General features: G+C 37.6%; 1 pseudogene; it reads left to right on the forward strand.

Moving 5' to 3' along the window:
- LOC107675334 (dynein heavy chain 7, axonemal-like) overlaps positions 1-16,984 on the forward strand; it is a 67,040-nt pseudogene that overhangs the window by 33,924 nt on the left and 16,132 nt on the right.

Here is a 16,984-nt window from a genome sequence, read left to right on the forward strand (position 1 = left end):
GCACACAAAGCCATTTGACTTTCAACTGTGATCAGCTGTGGTCATTTTGATCAGCTCAGCATGAAAAGAGCTTTCCTGGAGCATGTCAGTCCTTGGTAGTGCAACTGAAGCAAACAATTAACTATGGGAGGCAAGCCACTGTCAAAGTCAGGAGATGGATACAAAACAATTTCAAAGGCTTTAACAACCCCTAGAAGCACAGTGAATGTGAAAAAGGTGAATGTGTTTGAATGGCCTAGTCAGAGCCAAGATTAAAACCCCATTGAAAATCTGTGGAATGACTTGAAGACTGCAGTCCACAAACAGTCACCATTAAATTTTACTGAACTTGAGCAGTTCTGCAAAGAAGAGTGGGCAAATATTGCAAAGTCTAGATGTGCAAAGTTAGTAAAGACAGAGACATATCCCAACAGAATAAAGGCTGTAATTAAAGAAAAACAAATACTGACACAAGGGGGTGATCCTTTTTCCAAATCAGTGATCCTGGTTTTTATTTTTTTAATTTTTTTCTGACATGTTGGTGTTATATCTTTCACTTGGATGTTATAAGTGGCACTGAGTAAATACAGCTGGATAAAACAAAAACTGTGTCTGCAAAGCAACAAAATTATTTTAAAGGGGGTGATTCTTTTCTATACCCAGTGTATGTCCACTTTCCTGCAGCTTCTCATTTCTTCTCAAAGATGTTTTCCCAATCTGGCTTTTTAGAAAGCAATTGTGCAATTCTGACATCCAGCCTGCTTTAGTATTAAAATGCCATCTTGGCTAGCTCTATATTTAGAATACATACAAAGTGTAAAATCAACTTAATTCCTGGAGTTTGAGGCATGTGAATTTGATTATTTGCATTTTTCATCCTGAAATACTAATAAGCAAAGTCAGAATCAGAATCAGAATCAGAAAGAGCTTTATTGCCAAGTATGTTTGCACATACAAGGAATTTGTTATAGTTTCACAAGCTTCCAGTACACGGAGACAACAATAACACACAGATAATAAAAATGAGATGTGAATAAAATACACATGCATAAATATAAACCACAAAAAAAATAATAAATTGTATGTACAGGTGTGCTATAGATGGAGTAGGAATATAATAAAATAAAATAAGTTGTAGGGATGTACTAGGGTTTAGGGTGATAAATAAGTATAAGGTTATTGCACATACTGTACTATAATTGCACAATGGGAGAACATTAACGTTCTTCATAGTTCATGAGGTAGATTGCCTGGGGAAAAGAAACTGTTCTTGTGCCTGGCTGTCCTGGTATTCGGTGCTCTGTAACGCCGACCAGATGGCAAAAGTTCAAAAAGGAGATGGCTTGGATATGATGGATCCAGAGTGATTTTCTGAGCCCTTTTCCTCACTCTAGCTTCACGAGCACGCCGGCTCTCTTCCCCCGTCTGATCGTCCTGAAGCGCTCGATCAGCGCAGCAGCTCTGCTGACTACAACGTTCAGCAAAACGTCCGAAAAAACGAAATCCGGTAGAGGATTGTGTGGTGTGTTCTGCCGAATGTTCAGCAGCTCATCCCTGGTAAAACTGATCGTGTTTGAGAAACAAAAAACAGGAAAAACTAACAAAAACAGTACAAACACTGGAGAGCCAAACACTGAGGCTGCCGTCTGCGGCGCCATCGCATTTAAAATGCATTCGCATTCACTCTTTGCTCAGGAATCTGTCTTATTATTTGTTGTAAATCACAAGCTTTATCTCTGTGTAATAAACTATCTCTATATCCTATCTCTGTGTAATAAAACTTCGGGCATAACCTCGACTAATTTGCCAATTCCATGCTTCATTAAATGCTGAAAATGTCATTTATTAGAGAAGAAATGGATTATCCATTGCTTACATTTTTCTGCTGTAGATAAAAGCCTTTTTCTGAACAGACAGGACCATAAACAAGCACATAATTCTTTTGTGGTGTATATAAAGCTTCTACAAAGAGAGCACCATGAAGAAATATCAGAGGGTGTCATGATGGTGGAATTGAAATCAATGCAGCGTTAATACACACTGCAGTTTAAGACACACAGAAGGACAGCAAAACAAAACACTGTAAAAAAAAAAAAAAAAAAACCTAGCAAGAAGATTTAATGAAATTGTTTTTCGTAAAAAAATAATAATAAAATGGTTTACAATGAGCAAATGATACTCTAACAGGGTCCAGGCAGATGGGAGTTGTGGACTGAGGAGCTGAAGGCTTTGCCCCCAATCCCCAAAGATGTGCAGTTCAATGAAATAATTGTGCCTACGGAGAACACTGTTTGCTACACTGCTCTCATGAAGCTGCTCATCACTCATCAGAAGCCCGCCGTCTTTGTTGGCCCCACAGGGACTGGCAAGAGTGTCTACATTCTAGTGGGTGTTTCAGAGTTTTTCTTAACACAATGAATATCAGTCTCAATGACACTCCAGTCAGGAATATATTTAGAATAGGGATGTCAATCAATTAAAAATTTAAGTGAAGTAATTACGTGATATGCTCATTAGTTAATCAAATAATGGCAATCACATACAGCAATATTTGGTAAGAAAATATGCCACATTATTGTTAGGCAAGAATGACATTGAATAGACAAGGTGTGTCTGTAGTAATGTATGAGTAAGGGGCATGAGTTGATATGGTAATTTAAAACACTTTTTAAAATAATAAATTGTACGAAATTAACACATTAAATTGACTCTCCTAGTTTAGAATATTTTGTGCGTTCTGTGTTATATTTTATAGTTCCTGCATAATTCTGATTGTAGTATGAGGAGAGTTTACTGCAATTCAGAGCAATTAATGATTAAAACTCAGTTCAGTATTAATCACTCACATTAGCTATGTTTCCATCCAAAGTTGCCAGTTTAACATATGCACAAAATTAGTATCAATAATAAAAAAAGACCCTGTGGCTCTTTTTTCATACATAGAGTTTCGCCAGGCAAAACACAATAGCAAACGCAGTCATGTTATCCTGCTTTCGGATGCCTGATGTTTGGGAATGCAGTCGTGTGTTAAAGTTATGGGAGGTGATTATGCCAAATTATTTGATGACGGACTTTGGCTCAGGCATTTCACAATTATTAAAATAACATCTGAGATGGTCTGCGATGAGATCAGTGGGCTGGTTATAAGTTATCCAATCACATGATCTGTTGAGGCGTAATTACATGGCTTCACACTGAGGAATTTATTTGGTAAATGTGTTTCCATCATAGTTTATGCATGTCTTCTTATTGTATAAAAAAATATCCTACTCAGTTTTGAGCACAATATTTTTATGCACATTTTATGTGCATCTTGGCGTTCCCATCCAGTGTATTTTTATGCAATATCCCAAAATTTGTGTAAAAATAGATGGATGTAAACATAACTATAAGTCTTACACAATTTATGAACTGTGACACCTTACCAGGTTAATATCCTTTATACTCATACGTTAAAAAAAAGTGTTTATCTAAGATGTTGTGGGAGAAATCACCCCTTTCACTCTAAAACTCATCTATTGAATCGAGTCTCACTTTCAACAGATCATTTGCTTTAAACGGAATATTCTGTCATCATCTTCCCACCTCATGCAGCTCGAAACTCACTGAGACATGCTGCTTGAAACTTTTTTGGAATATAAAAGAAGTTTACTAAGTATTACATATTTAGTCCGGATTTGAACTTTTGTCCCTTGTACCACTAGGCAAAAATATCATTGCACTTACATAAAGATGTCGTTTGATCTTTGTTATGGCCCATAACCCAATTTATAGCTCGTTAAATCGAATAAAACAAACAATGGATATGAGCCGAACATATGAATGAGTCACAGACACTTGGTGCCATTTCCAAGACGTCAATCCACGCCTTCATTTACTTCAATAACAACAATGTAAAATCCAATAGTTTACCTTACTTAGATTTAATTAGTTATCTTTACTTAGTTGTTATACTTACTAGGTTTTATTAAGTTGCAGCTACTTTCAAGGCAAATAAAACAATTGACTTACTGTTTTGAGTGATATTTACTTAAAATATTCAAGTAGCCACAAAGGAACCAATGACATTAATAAACCAGTGAGAGGCAACAGTGCACTAATATGTTGCTAATGTGCAACATAACAACAGAAGAAGAAGAAAAGAAAAAGAGTCTTAAAGGGTTAGTTCACCCAAAAATAAAAATTAGGCTCCGTTTTACTCACCCCCGATGCATCCTAGGTGTATATGACTTTCTTCTTTCAGACGAATCCAGTCAGAGTTATATAAAAAATTGTCTTTGATCTTTCAAGCTCTATCGTTGTACTCAGCGGGTGTTGCATTGCTTCTGTCCAAAAGACGGAGGTGAGTAAAACGCAGCCTAATTTTTATGTTTGGGTGAACTAACCCTTTAATAGACTTTTCACACATTTTCTCCATGTCTGCAGTTATCTTTCACTAGTTGCATTCACTCGTTTCCTAAAGTCATCTTGAATGTTGAATTTTCAATACAACTGAAATCTTTGAGAGAACATCACATAAGCTAACTTCATAAATTGATGTTGATTTTCCTAAAATGTGTTTTTTTTAAACTCACCATTATAGTGATTAGCATTCCCTTTGGTTGGGCACTTGGAACTTCGTTTATGTTACTATAATTTTCTTCCTGTTAATGCAGCAATGCATCATGGAACTTCGTTTATGTTACTATCATTTTCTTTCTGTTAATGCAGCAATGCGTCATGGAGTCAGAGTTACTTGATTTCAAAGGAAGAAAAATAATAAATAAGTTGCTTTTAGAAAGTGACTTATCTTCTAATTAAAGAATTAGTATACATTTTTTTGTGTGTTTATTAATTAACTTTCTCAAATTTCATTGTTCATAAATACCTTGAGATGCTTTTAATTGGGTTTATATAATCCTTAAATAGTGTGTGGTAATATGCTAAAGACACACACAGACTTGAACATTCAGCACATGAATCACAACAATGGTAACAATTCAATTTCATTTATTTTCATTAATTGTAACAATAACCATTTTATTTGCTATTTTTGTTGTGCTACTACTGACACAAGACAGCAAATAAAATTGGCAAATAAAATCAACAACTGTAAAACAAAGCAACTGCATAATTTATTCATGCCACAATGCACTCTGGGAGTCAGTGAGTAGCTATACTAAGTCATGAGTAAACCTAAATGAAAGGATCAAGTACCCCCTACAGTTCTTTTTTAGTTACTAGAACTCTCGTGTAAGTAAACTATACTAACTAAGCATTTGTCAGTACAACATACTATTCCTATTTCACTTTACTTCGTTTTTTCAAGGCAATCGTTTTGCATGCTTTTTTTAAGTAAGCTCAACTAATTAGATTTTACAGTGAAAGAAAACAACTTAAACAACCAGAAAACAATACATAATAATTCACATAAAAATGTTTGCAAAAATATATTAATGAATAAATGCGAAGAAATATCTACAATAACACTAAACTGATAGGGCAGCTAGGGAAAACAGAAAACACCTGCCTACGCCTGTTCTCACCAGCAGATCTTACCTGACTCCCGATAAAAAACAGGTGAGTCCTCTGGGCCTCTGCTTCCTTCACTGTGCTTACTAAATAACCAAAGCGTGAGCTAATAAATAAATACACTACCCGTTATTGATTAGAAAAAAAGAGAAAGGAAAAAAAAAAAACTAACACCAAAGAACACTAAATACCAGATTACTAAAAAAAAAATCAACAAATGCACAAAAACACAAATTAAATTATAACAAAAGAGACTGAATCGCTCCAAGGAAGCAAAGAGAGAGGTGACTGTGAGAAACAATGGGAATGGGAGAGAGACTGCCATTATCGCCACCAAGCCTACTTATCAGGAATCCCCTATGACATCACACAGCTCCCACAAGTTGGGAATTCCCTCTTAAAGCCACCTAGGGACTCAGAATAAATGTTACACAGATGCACATAACAATCTTGTATGAGCTCACCTATGGCACCAAATGAAACCGGACTGCCACAGGTGCCCCTGTTCAAAATAAAATTGGTCTCTACCTACACACCACATTGTCCAGCTGAGCATGAAACCTCTTACATGATCTTATACGTGTATGCATTGAAGGATGACATGTCATCAGATCGTGATAAATTAGTCAACGGTTTGAGCCTAACTGTGGCCCACTGCACATCCCTGCCCACTTTCCACAAAAGATGAACGTACTCAGTGCTCTTATTTTGGTCGGTGGTATGGTTAGAAAATCACTCGACTGGAGATCCATCAGTCAAACAGCTTCATCTATTACCGGAATCATTATGCTTTTGTTTCAAATACACATGTGCGGCATCAACACATCATATGATGTGTGCCAGACCATAGTTTGGAGCTTAGACATCAGATTGAAAAGACTGAAGAAACTGAGTAATGTTCAAAAATCTTTCTACTCACTTCGTAGGCCCCTTTGCATTCTCTTTCAATTTAATTTGTTCACAATTTCCCCCTTGTGATTCTTTGGCAAAATTTTGAAGGACTGTAAAAGTCTGCATGCTGTGAGTGTGAAATGTCTGCAGGTGCCGATGACTTCATCACTCTCATTTAGAACATGAGTATTAAATCATCATTTTTCACACTCTGGCTCTTTCACAGAGTTTTAAGGAATGAAAGAGATTGTATGTGTCAGGCTTAAGTGGAGCAACTCACAGGCTCCTCAAACTATAATAAATGAGGCCTCTCTGAAATGTGAATATATTTACATTAATTAGTTGACACATGGCTGTTTCATAATAAGAGCTTTTATGTTGGTTATGCATGTTGTTGATTTTCATCCTTTAGGTCAACTGTTAAACTATAAAGAGAAATAATTCATCTATGCAGTGCTTTTTATAATCATAATCAGTTTGCTTGCTGCCCAGTTATTTGAAACGCAAGCATAATTATGTCAGGTGCAAAGGTTACATAAAACTGTTTTATAGACTATGAACTACTTATATAATAAGTACTACCTTTATATGGTAGTGACAGGCTCACAGTAGAAACCGTTTTCTCAACACTCAACAGTTGGAAGTGTTGATAAAAAAAACTAATTTGATGCAACATCTGTGCTAACTAGAGCTAATTAAGTGTCTTGGAGCTCCTGCATCAGTGGCTCGACCACTGGAACTGGTATGACGTGAAGGACTGCTCCATGATCAACTTAGTAGACATCCAGATCATGTGTGCCATGGGTCCACCTGGTGAGTTCATGTCATTTATATATGCTATAATGCTAATACAGTTTTTATTCAGAGCAGTGTTTAGTTCAGTTATGCAAGCCAAAATTGTTTTGGAGCATATAAATGAATAGACAAGCAGACAAACAGATCTTGGGGATAAACCATGAGAATAATAAGGATGATAAAATAATATAATTCTCATAAATCAAACAAGGTTAAATATTATTGCTCACATATCATAGGATGGACCAAGTGCTATTTTTTGAACACTGGATAACAACTCTGCTTATACATGTCGTCATATGTCCACTGTCATGTGCAGGTGGAGGTAGGAACCCCATGACTCCTTGATTTTTATGTCATTTCAACACAGTGACCATTAATGAAATTGATGACAAAACCATGTTCACCATCTTCTCAAGAATTCTGGACTGGCACTTGCCCATAAGGTAATAGCGCTCCATACCAGTGTGGTTAATAAATAAATTCATTTTTAAATACATGTCCTGTTTTTAACTGCTTTCAGATTTCCATTTCCCAAACCGTTCGCCAGCATCACCTCTCAGATCATCAGTGCCACCATGTCTGTGTACCAGGAGGCCACTAAGAACCTCCTACCAACCCCAATCAAGTCCCACTACCTCTTCAACCTTCGAGATTTTTCCTGCGTCATCCAGGGAATCTGCTTATCTCGGCCAGAGACTGCAGACGACCCTACAGCCATCAAACGCTTATGTGTGCATGAGGTAACTGCAATCATAGTTTTATAGGTCATATCATAAGTAAGAACAAGAAACTAATGTAGAACACTCCTCTCATGCAGGTCCTGAGGGTCTATTATGACCGCTTAGTGCACCCATCTGATTGTGCATGGATGGTGGGCTTCCTCCAGGAAGTTTCCGAGTCTCACCTGAAAGAAGACTTCCATCAGCTCTTCAAGCATCTGGACAGTGACGCAGACGGGCATGTAACTGAAGACGACCTTCGGAGCCTCATGTTCTTTGATTTCCATGACCCCAAAGGTGAGGACCGCAATTACCGTGAGGTGGGTGACCCCGAGAAGCTTCGTCAGGTGGTGGAGACCCATCTTGAAGAGTACAACAATATCAGCAAGGCTCCAATGAATCTTGTACTTTTCCGGTTCACCATTGAACACGTTTGTCGCATCTCCCGCATTCTCAAACAGCCCCGTGGTCACGCTCTCTTAGTAGGAGTTGGAGGGAGTGGCTGACAATCATTGACACGTTTGGCCGCCCACATGGCTGAAGCCGAACTCTTCCAGGTGGAGATCTCCAAGAGTTATGGAGTTACAGAGTGGCGTGATGACCTCAAACTCATCATGCAAAAATCAACATGGAGTCTTCCTTTTCACAGACACCCAGATTAAGTTGGAGTAATTTTTGGAGGATGTGAGTAACCTGTTAAACACTGGCGAGGGTTCCTAATCTCTTTGCCGTAGATGAGAAGCAGGAGATTTGTGAGCGCATGCGTGTCTTGGACCGTCAGCGTGAGCGTGATAAGCAGACGGACGGCAGCCCACTGGCTCTCTTTAACATGTTTTTGGAGTGCTGCATGTGGTACTGGCCATGAGTCCTAGTGGCGACACATTCAGAAGCCGAATTAGACGTTTCCCTGCTCTCATTAACTGCTGCACTATTGACTGGTTTCAGGTTGGTGAATGTGAACTGTTTTAGTATCATTAATATACTATTTTGGTTTGTATTAAAATTTTACAATAAGGTTCCATTAGTTCATGCTAGTTAATGTATTAACTAACATGAACAAACAATGAACAATACATTTATTACAGTATTTATTAATCTTTGTTAATGTTAATTAATGAAAATAAAGTAGTTAATGTTAATTCACAGCACATTAACTAATGTTAACAAACACAACTTTTAATTTTAATAATGCATTAGTAAATGTTGAAATTAACATGAACTAAGATTAATAAATGCTGTAGAAGTATTGTTAATGCTAAGTTCATCTTAACTAAAGTAGTTAACTAATATTAACTATTGAACCTTATTGTAAAGTGTTACCAATTTTTCATTTTGTTTTTATTTTTAGTTTTTCCTTTTACATTTTAATTTTAGTTACATTTTTAGTAATGTACTTCACTTTAAACTAAACAAAATGAGAAATGTGAAATAAAATAAGAAATAAGTTAAATAAATATTTTTTATATTTTATTTCAGTTAACATTTATTTTATTTCAAGTAAAAGTTTTTTTTTATGGCTTTAGTTTTAGTTGACAGTAATAGCTCTGGTTTTGTGTTGACTTTTCCTCTTCAAAGCATAATATAAATGTTAAGCAAATTAACTATAATTGTTTTGAAGGATTCAAGAATTATTTAATGTTTAATTTTGCATTGTTACAGTAAAAGATTAAAAGCGTAATGAATCATTATGTTCTAATAGAGCTGACCAGAAGATGCGCTGCAGGCTGTGGCGTTTCGTTTCTTGGAAGACGTTGAAATGACAGACACTGCTCGTGAAGGTTGTATCAGCAAGTGTTAGAGCTTTCACACATCCACCATCAATCTCTCTGCATGTTTCCTTTCGGAGCTGCAACGCTACAACTATGTCACACCAACCTCCTATTTGGAGCTCATCTCTATGTTTAAGCATCTACTCCAGGGAAAAAGAACGTAAGTCATCCTGTTCTTAGAGTCTTTACATTAGAATCACTGACTGATTAGGTTTGAATAATTAGGTTGTCACATTTTGTTATGTGAACTCTTTCTATAATAAGCATTATTTTTGCCAGTGATGATGATGTCTCTGTTGTTTCAGTGAGGTCATGAAGCTAAAGAGTCTTTATGAGGTTGGTCTCCAGAAGCTGGAATCAGCTGCCACTCAAGTGTAGAGCTGGAGGCCCTTCAGCCTCAGCTGCGTGTTGCCAGTAAAGAGGTAGAAGAGATGATGGTGGTCATCCAGCGAGAGTCTGTGGAGGTGTCCAAGACAGAGAAGGTGGTCCGTGTGGATGAAGCGGAGACTAATAAGCAGACAATGGCTGCCAAGACCATTAAAGATGAATGTGCCGCCGATCTGGCGGTTGCTGTGCCCATTCTGGAAGCTGCATTGGCTGCTTTGGACACGCTCACCACACAGGTTGAAGGAAACTGTAATTGACTAATTATTTATGTTGCATACAAAATGTTTATAGCAACAAAGAGCTCTCAGATTGTTTTTGGCCAAAGAAACACATTCTAGCATGAGTTAAAGAGTTAAATTCTGCCATCATTTACTCAGTCTCATGTCATTCAAAAACTTGTATGATTTTATTCTTGCTGTGGAAAACAAAAGAAGATATTTTTGAAAAATGTTGGCATTCAAACATTTTTGGTGACCATTGACCATTGGATGTACAAAAACAAACATATTTTTTCAGAATATCTTCATTTGTGTTTCACAAAAGAAAGAAGTGTCTCTTGGTGACTTGAGGAAAGTTATAAATATGTACTTTTTAAACTATTGCATACAACTAATATCCAATAAATCAATCTGTGTCAGGATATAACTCTAGTTAAATCCATGAAGAATCCTCCAGCTGGTGTCAAGCTGGTGATGGAAGCCATCTGCATCCTGAAAGGCATAAAACCAGACCGTATCCCAGACCCATCAGACTCTGGCAAGAAGGTGGAAGATATAACATTTCTCCAAAGACTTCATGAGTACAATAAAGACAATATTCCAGCCAACTATATGAGCATCATCCACAATAAATACATCACCAACCCAGACTTTGTTCTGGAGAAGATCCTCACAGCCTCCGCTGCTGCTGAGGGGCTCTGTAAATGGGCTTGTGCCATGGACTCCTACGATAAGTGAGTTATAGCTTAACGAACTAAAGGTGTAAACATCTTTATTAATAAGAGCCATTTCATGGTGCAAACTATTTTTTTTTCCGTCACAGAGTAGCAAAGGTAGTGGCCCCTAAAAAAGAGAAGTTGGAGAGAAGCTGAAGGTGGCCATGGAGAGCCTCCAGAAGAAACAGGCTGCTTTGAAGGGGGTCCAGGACAAATTGGCCAAACTACAGGAGACCCTGAAAGCCAACAAGAAAAAAAGGCTGACCTTGAAAGTCAGGTAAGCAGAGGACAGTAGTCACAAAAGAGGCCATGTAAGATTCTGACAATCAACAAACAGTTCACTACTTTTCCTGAAGGCTTGTGTATTACACTATGTTCAACTATGTTTTGTTGACATTCTTTGTAACCTCCTCCAGTGCAGCCCAACCCTGTTAAAATGTCAGTTCTTTGCTGGAAGTTTGTTTATTTAGGAATTTAGTTTGTGTTTTTACATCAAGAGGAGTTGAGGGAATGTTATCCTTTTCTTCTTTGTTTACTTTCCTTCAGATCATTTTTATGTTCGAACTTTGAAGTTGTAAGAGTGAAGCCTTTGTTTCTAAACCCCCACAGAAAACACACAGGGGCACATGCGCGCGCACACACCCTCACACACTCACACACACACACACACACACACACACACACACACACACACACACACACACACACACACACACACGCACGCACGCACGCACGCACGCACACATGCACGCACACACACACAGTGTGTTCTCATATGTCTGTAGAGACTGCCTGTCAGTCTAGCGTGTGTTTGGGTAAACCAAGCATCACCAAGGCCCTTCTGCCATTTTCTGCCCTATTTCACTTCCTTTCATGTTCATTTTTCCCCCTTCTCTCCATGTTTGTAATTCAGGTTGTCTGTTTTCCCTATTGGAGGGCAGAAATTGTTTATGTCATGCTCTCTCAAGCATGGCCAGAAACAAGGCACTTGAATGCACTAAGGCAAACCTGTTATGCTGTTCCTGAAGCTCCACTGGAACTGTCTCTTTTAAATTGCTTTCTCACTTTGGGATGTGAGTTAAAAAGAACAGTAATTATGGAGGAATTAATCTCAAAGAGCATAAAGTGTCATGCTGCTGAATGCACCAGTGTACCATCACAGGGAGTGCGTAAGATGTTTGGATTGTTCAGTGATTGTGCTGTATCACTCTCTGCAGTAGCTGTGCAGGCTCACTCTGTCATTTCAAACAAAGACAATGTTTCTCTGGTGCCAAACTGGGGTTTAAAGGATCCATTTTTCTGTGATGATTAAAGAGGGCCGGCACTAGTGGATCAGACATTCAATTAGATTCTTTATTTAGAAGGATGTTTGTGTAGTAAACATTCATTTATGGTCACAAATGTTTTATATAAATGCAGTCATATCTGATCATCCTTTTCTAAACCATGTGAATAGCTGATTATCTCTGAATACAGATGACAGCCACACTTAACCTGCTGTATCTTTGATGCCAGCATCTGTGTCAGTATGTTTTTAAATTATGTTAAATGTGCTGATGCTGCTTTATCTCATAAAATGGTGACATAATTAGAACTGGCCTTTAGCCGATATTGGACACATCAGGGAATATGTGTTTAAACGTATGTTATGTACACTATGATTCAAAAATTCAAAGATTTGAAAGCAGTCTTTTATACTCAACAAGGCTGCATTCAATAACTGTTTTCTTTTTAAATATATTTTTTAAATGTAATTTATTTCTGTGATGGCAAAGCTGAATTTCTCACTTCAGTGTCACATGATCCTTCAACCATGGACATGACCATTCTAATATGCTGATTTACTGCTCAAGAAACATTTCTTATTATTATCAATGTTGAAAACAGTTGTGCTGGTTAATATTTTTGTGGAAACTGTGATACATTTATTTCAGTATTCTCTGATGAATAGAAATTTTAAAAGAACAGCATTTATTTGAAATCGAAATCTTTTTTATCATTACGTTTGTCTTTACTAACACTTTTGATCAATTACTGCGCCCTTGGTGAATAAAAGTATACTTAAAAAAAACAACAAAAACTTACTGACCTCAAATTCTTAAGCAGTAACGTATGTCTTTGTAACTGACTATCTCCCCCTCTCCCATGCATCCTTTAGTCTCCTCATTTTCTTTTTTTTTATGTAGGTGGAGTTGTGCAGTAAAAAGCTAGAATGTGCAGAGCAGCTCATTGGTGGCTTAGGAGGAGAGAAGACCCGCTAGAGTGAGACAGCCTTTAACTTGGGTGAACTCTACAACAACCTCACCAGAGACATTCTCATCTCTGCTGCTATAGTTGTTACGGGGGCGAACGAGACGTGAGACATGCGGGTCCATATGAAAGGCCTTTATTTCCAAGACATGGTCACATAACAGGCATGGGTCAATAATGGCAAACAGGTATATTGAGGGCAAGACAGAAGAGTAGTCCAGTAAACGGGTGTGGTCAATCTCTGGCGAACAACGTCCAAACAGGGTAATCCAAAGGGGTAATCCGAAACACAGGCGATGGTCCAGGCAAGAGGTAAACAGTATCCGAACAGGGCGAGACGAGAGGGGTAATCCAAGACAGGTGAAATCATACAGGGCAGGCAGAGAACAGGCGAAACCAGAAAACAGGCTAGAGTACAAACATGGGAAAACAGACTATAAACAAGACTAAGGCTAGACTCAGCTACTTTACGGAGCCATTCCAAGTTTTCTATCACTGGAAGAGTGATAAGTGCTAAACAATACTCGGCCGTGAGAGAGAGGAAGTCCATGGCTTATGTAGGGTGTGTGATTGGCTGCAGCCGTGTGTGTAATCAGTGCAATGGATGATGGGAAATGTAGTCCGGGGTGAAGTGCAACAGTTAGTGTGGTGCAAGAGTCCATAGTAATGAGCGGGTGATCTCTGGTGGTGAGCGAACAGAAGAGCAGGCACAGGATCCATGACAATATTGGCCTACCTGGGTGCCTTTACTTCCAGTTTTAGACAGGTGTGCCAACACATAAAACAGTCCATTTCTCCTGCCAAGCCGTGTGCTTATCAACACACATTGTTCATATCTTCACAGATTTCTAAGTATGTGCTAATTAAAATGATTTTCAAAGGGGAACGTTTTTGAGCTGAAACTCAGTTAACCATAAATATTTGTATTCACACATATATTCTTGTACATTTAAACTCCTTAAATAGACTTTTGTTTAATTATTTTGTCTTTTGAACTGTTGGTTTATTTAAACACAAATATGTAAAACTTCAGATATTAAACAAAATTGTTTTGTTTTGCATTTGGTAAGACAGGGTCCAAGTTAGCCAGTGAGCAAACTAATCACTATTCACCATAATGGTGACACTATTTACAGTATCTACATGTCCCTAAGTACCCAAGTATTATTTTTTTTTCTTTTTTTTTCATTTTTAATACATTTTTCAAAGACTTGGGGGTATTTCCCATTTGTGAGATCACACAATGCACATGTAACGTACATGGTTGTGCATTGTAAGCGATAAAAAAATATTTCTCATTGATTTCATAGTAAAAATGTAAATATAATACTTTTTGTCCAAAGATATAGCAAATGTTGCAAAATCCTGGCAGTATAGAAGCTGCAGTGTAGAAGAGAGTCTATACTTAACATTGAAAGACATCTGGGAGAGGGTTTGTCTGGCAGAAGTGCATTCATTTAACACATAACCTTGAGCCTTGTTTGGTTTTCCATTACATTTGAGTCTAAGCACTGTAACATGAGTGCAATTCGTATTCATATTCAGTACAGTTTATGCGTCTCAGATGGAGCAATATTACAGTGTTTTTGATATCCTTCTATAGCCATTATTTGTACACATTTGCCCCTGTCAGCTGGTTACTCTTAACAACAGAGCAGGGTCCATAAAAAAATGAATGAACTCAGTGAAAGCACTTTGTACAATACCAGGCATTGCTATGGTGAGTTTGAAATAGCACTCAGGGAACAGGGAGTAGTTTCACTTTAATATTTCTCCCTCTGTGAAAGCAATATCTTTTCTCCCAGAAGAGATTCTTTTTATATAAGGTAAATGACACATGGCTTATTACCTTTGTGTGCAGTAAGTCTTTATTAGATTTAAACCGAAAACAAAGATATCGGAACGATAATAGTACTGTCCCCAAGTACTAGGTTGAAACTAACAGATGAGGTTGAATAGGATTAAAACTTCTTACATTTCTCTGTAGGCCCATCAGTGGTTGTTTCTAGATCAAACTGTCTAAAGCAGATGTGATCATATTGTCTTTCTTGAGCCATGTGTGTTTCTGTGTCTGACCTCTACAGCGAGCTACAGAGGAGTGGATTGACATGTGTAAGACAAGAGGAATTCCCTGCTCCAAAAACATGTCACTGATGAACTCCCTGGGTGAGCTGGTGAAAATTCGCAGCTGAACCATTGCTGGCCTCCCTTCAGACAGTTTCTCCATTGACAACGCAATCATCATCTCGTGAGTTTTTGCCTATATTTTTTACTTCAAGTTTGACCATTTTAGACTTCAATTTGTATTAGATATGATATTATAAAGTAGATTTCGAAATACTATTTTTGTTGTTTTAATATTAGGAATTTTAAGGTTTAGGAAACCATAAAATTCCAAAGCATGTTCATATTTTATGAGATTTCTTCCAGCAGTATCTAAATACAGTTTTGATGAAACACTAGTCAGTCACTGTAAACATGTTTAATCTATTTTACACTGGATTGCATTTATTGAATTAAAACTGAAAGAGAGTACATACTAGATTAGCGGAAGACATAGATTTGCACTCTGTAGCACTGTTCTATGCAAGGTTTGGACAAAAGGAATTTTTAATTTCTTTTGTATTGTATATTATAATTAACGATTAGCATGTCTGTATTGCTGTAACGGATTAATACAGAAAATACAACTTTTAGACACACTGTTATTAAATACTATTATTTAACAGTAGTGTTGACTTTTGGATGATTTACTGGGTAGAGGAATACCATAAAAGCAGAAACTGAAACATATTCTTGAATACATGACCTGAATTATTAGAAATTTTGAATGATGGAGATTTGTCATGGCCAGGAATATCTTCTTTGTGAAGGATTTTTAAGATGCTTGTTGTCTGCAGTAATGCAAGGAGGTGGCCCCTAATGATTGATCCTCAGGGCCAGGCCAACAAGTGGCTGAAGAACATGGAAATATCCAACAGTCTCCATGTCATCAAGCTCAGTGATGCTGACTTTGTGCGCACATTAGAAAACTGCATCCAATGTGGCACTCCAGGTAATAAACAATGACAGCTTTTAAACTTGTGATGACAGAAGTATTCGGAAAATGCAAATAAAGCTTACTTTTATAATACTCTAAAACATCCTAATATTACTGCTCAAAGAGGTCATCAGACAACGTGGTTGATAATCAAACCAATTTTTTTTTATTCCAGTTTGATCAAATCAATCTTAAAAATCAACGAAGGAAGAAACAACAACAAAAATCTATTTCAAGTGCAATACCAGTATTTCTCCCCCAGGGGTCCCCCTCCACCATGAAAAACAAGCACACATCACAGCTCCAAACCAGTAAATGTTACCTGTTGATAAATGCACACATTGTCTCTCTTCCCCTGGAGCAGTAGTTGCCTCTTGTACATTACAATTTTACACTCTCAAAGAAGGCCCAGGAGTGGACCCAAAATGCAACATGAGATACGCAAATGAGCCGAGTATTCTGGCCTTAGGTGCCTGTGTCTTCCACCCTCAGCTTCTCCTCATCAGTGTCGCTCTGGGATGAAAGGCAGCTTGCGTAGGCAAGCCAGTGCTTAGCTGTCTTATGTGGATTGTTTTGTTACCGTTCTCCTCTAGGAGTTGCATTCAGTTTATTTATTAATTTCTTTGATGTTGTTGTTGTTTTTCTGCTGTACTCCTTCAGTTCCCACTTCTACTACCTGACTTTTTTTTTTTTTTGTGTGTAGTTC

Source organism: Sinocyclocheilus anshuiensis, unplaced genomic scaffold (genome assembly GCF_001515605.1).
Source record: "Sinocyclocheilus anshuiensis isolate Anshui unplaced genomic scaffold, SAMN03320099.WGS_v1.1 scaffold656, whole genome shotgun sequence".
In the NCBI taxonomy this organism is placed as follows: Eukaryota; Metazoa; Chordata; class Actinopteri; order Cypriniformes; family Cyprinidae; genus Sinocyclocheilus; species Sinocyclocheilus anshuiensis.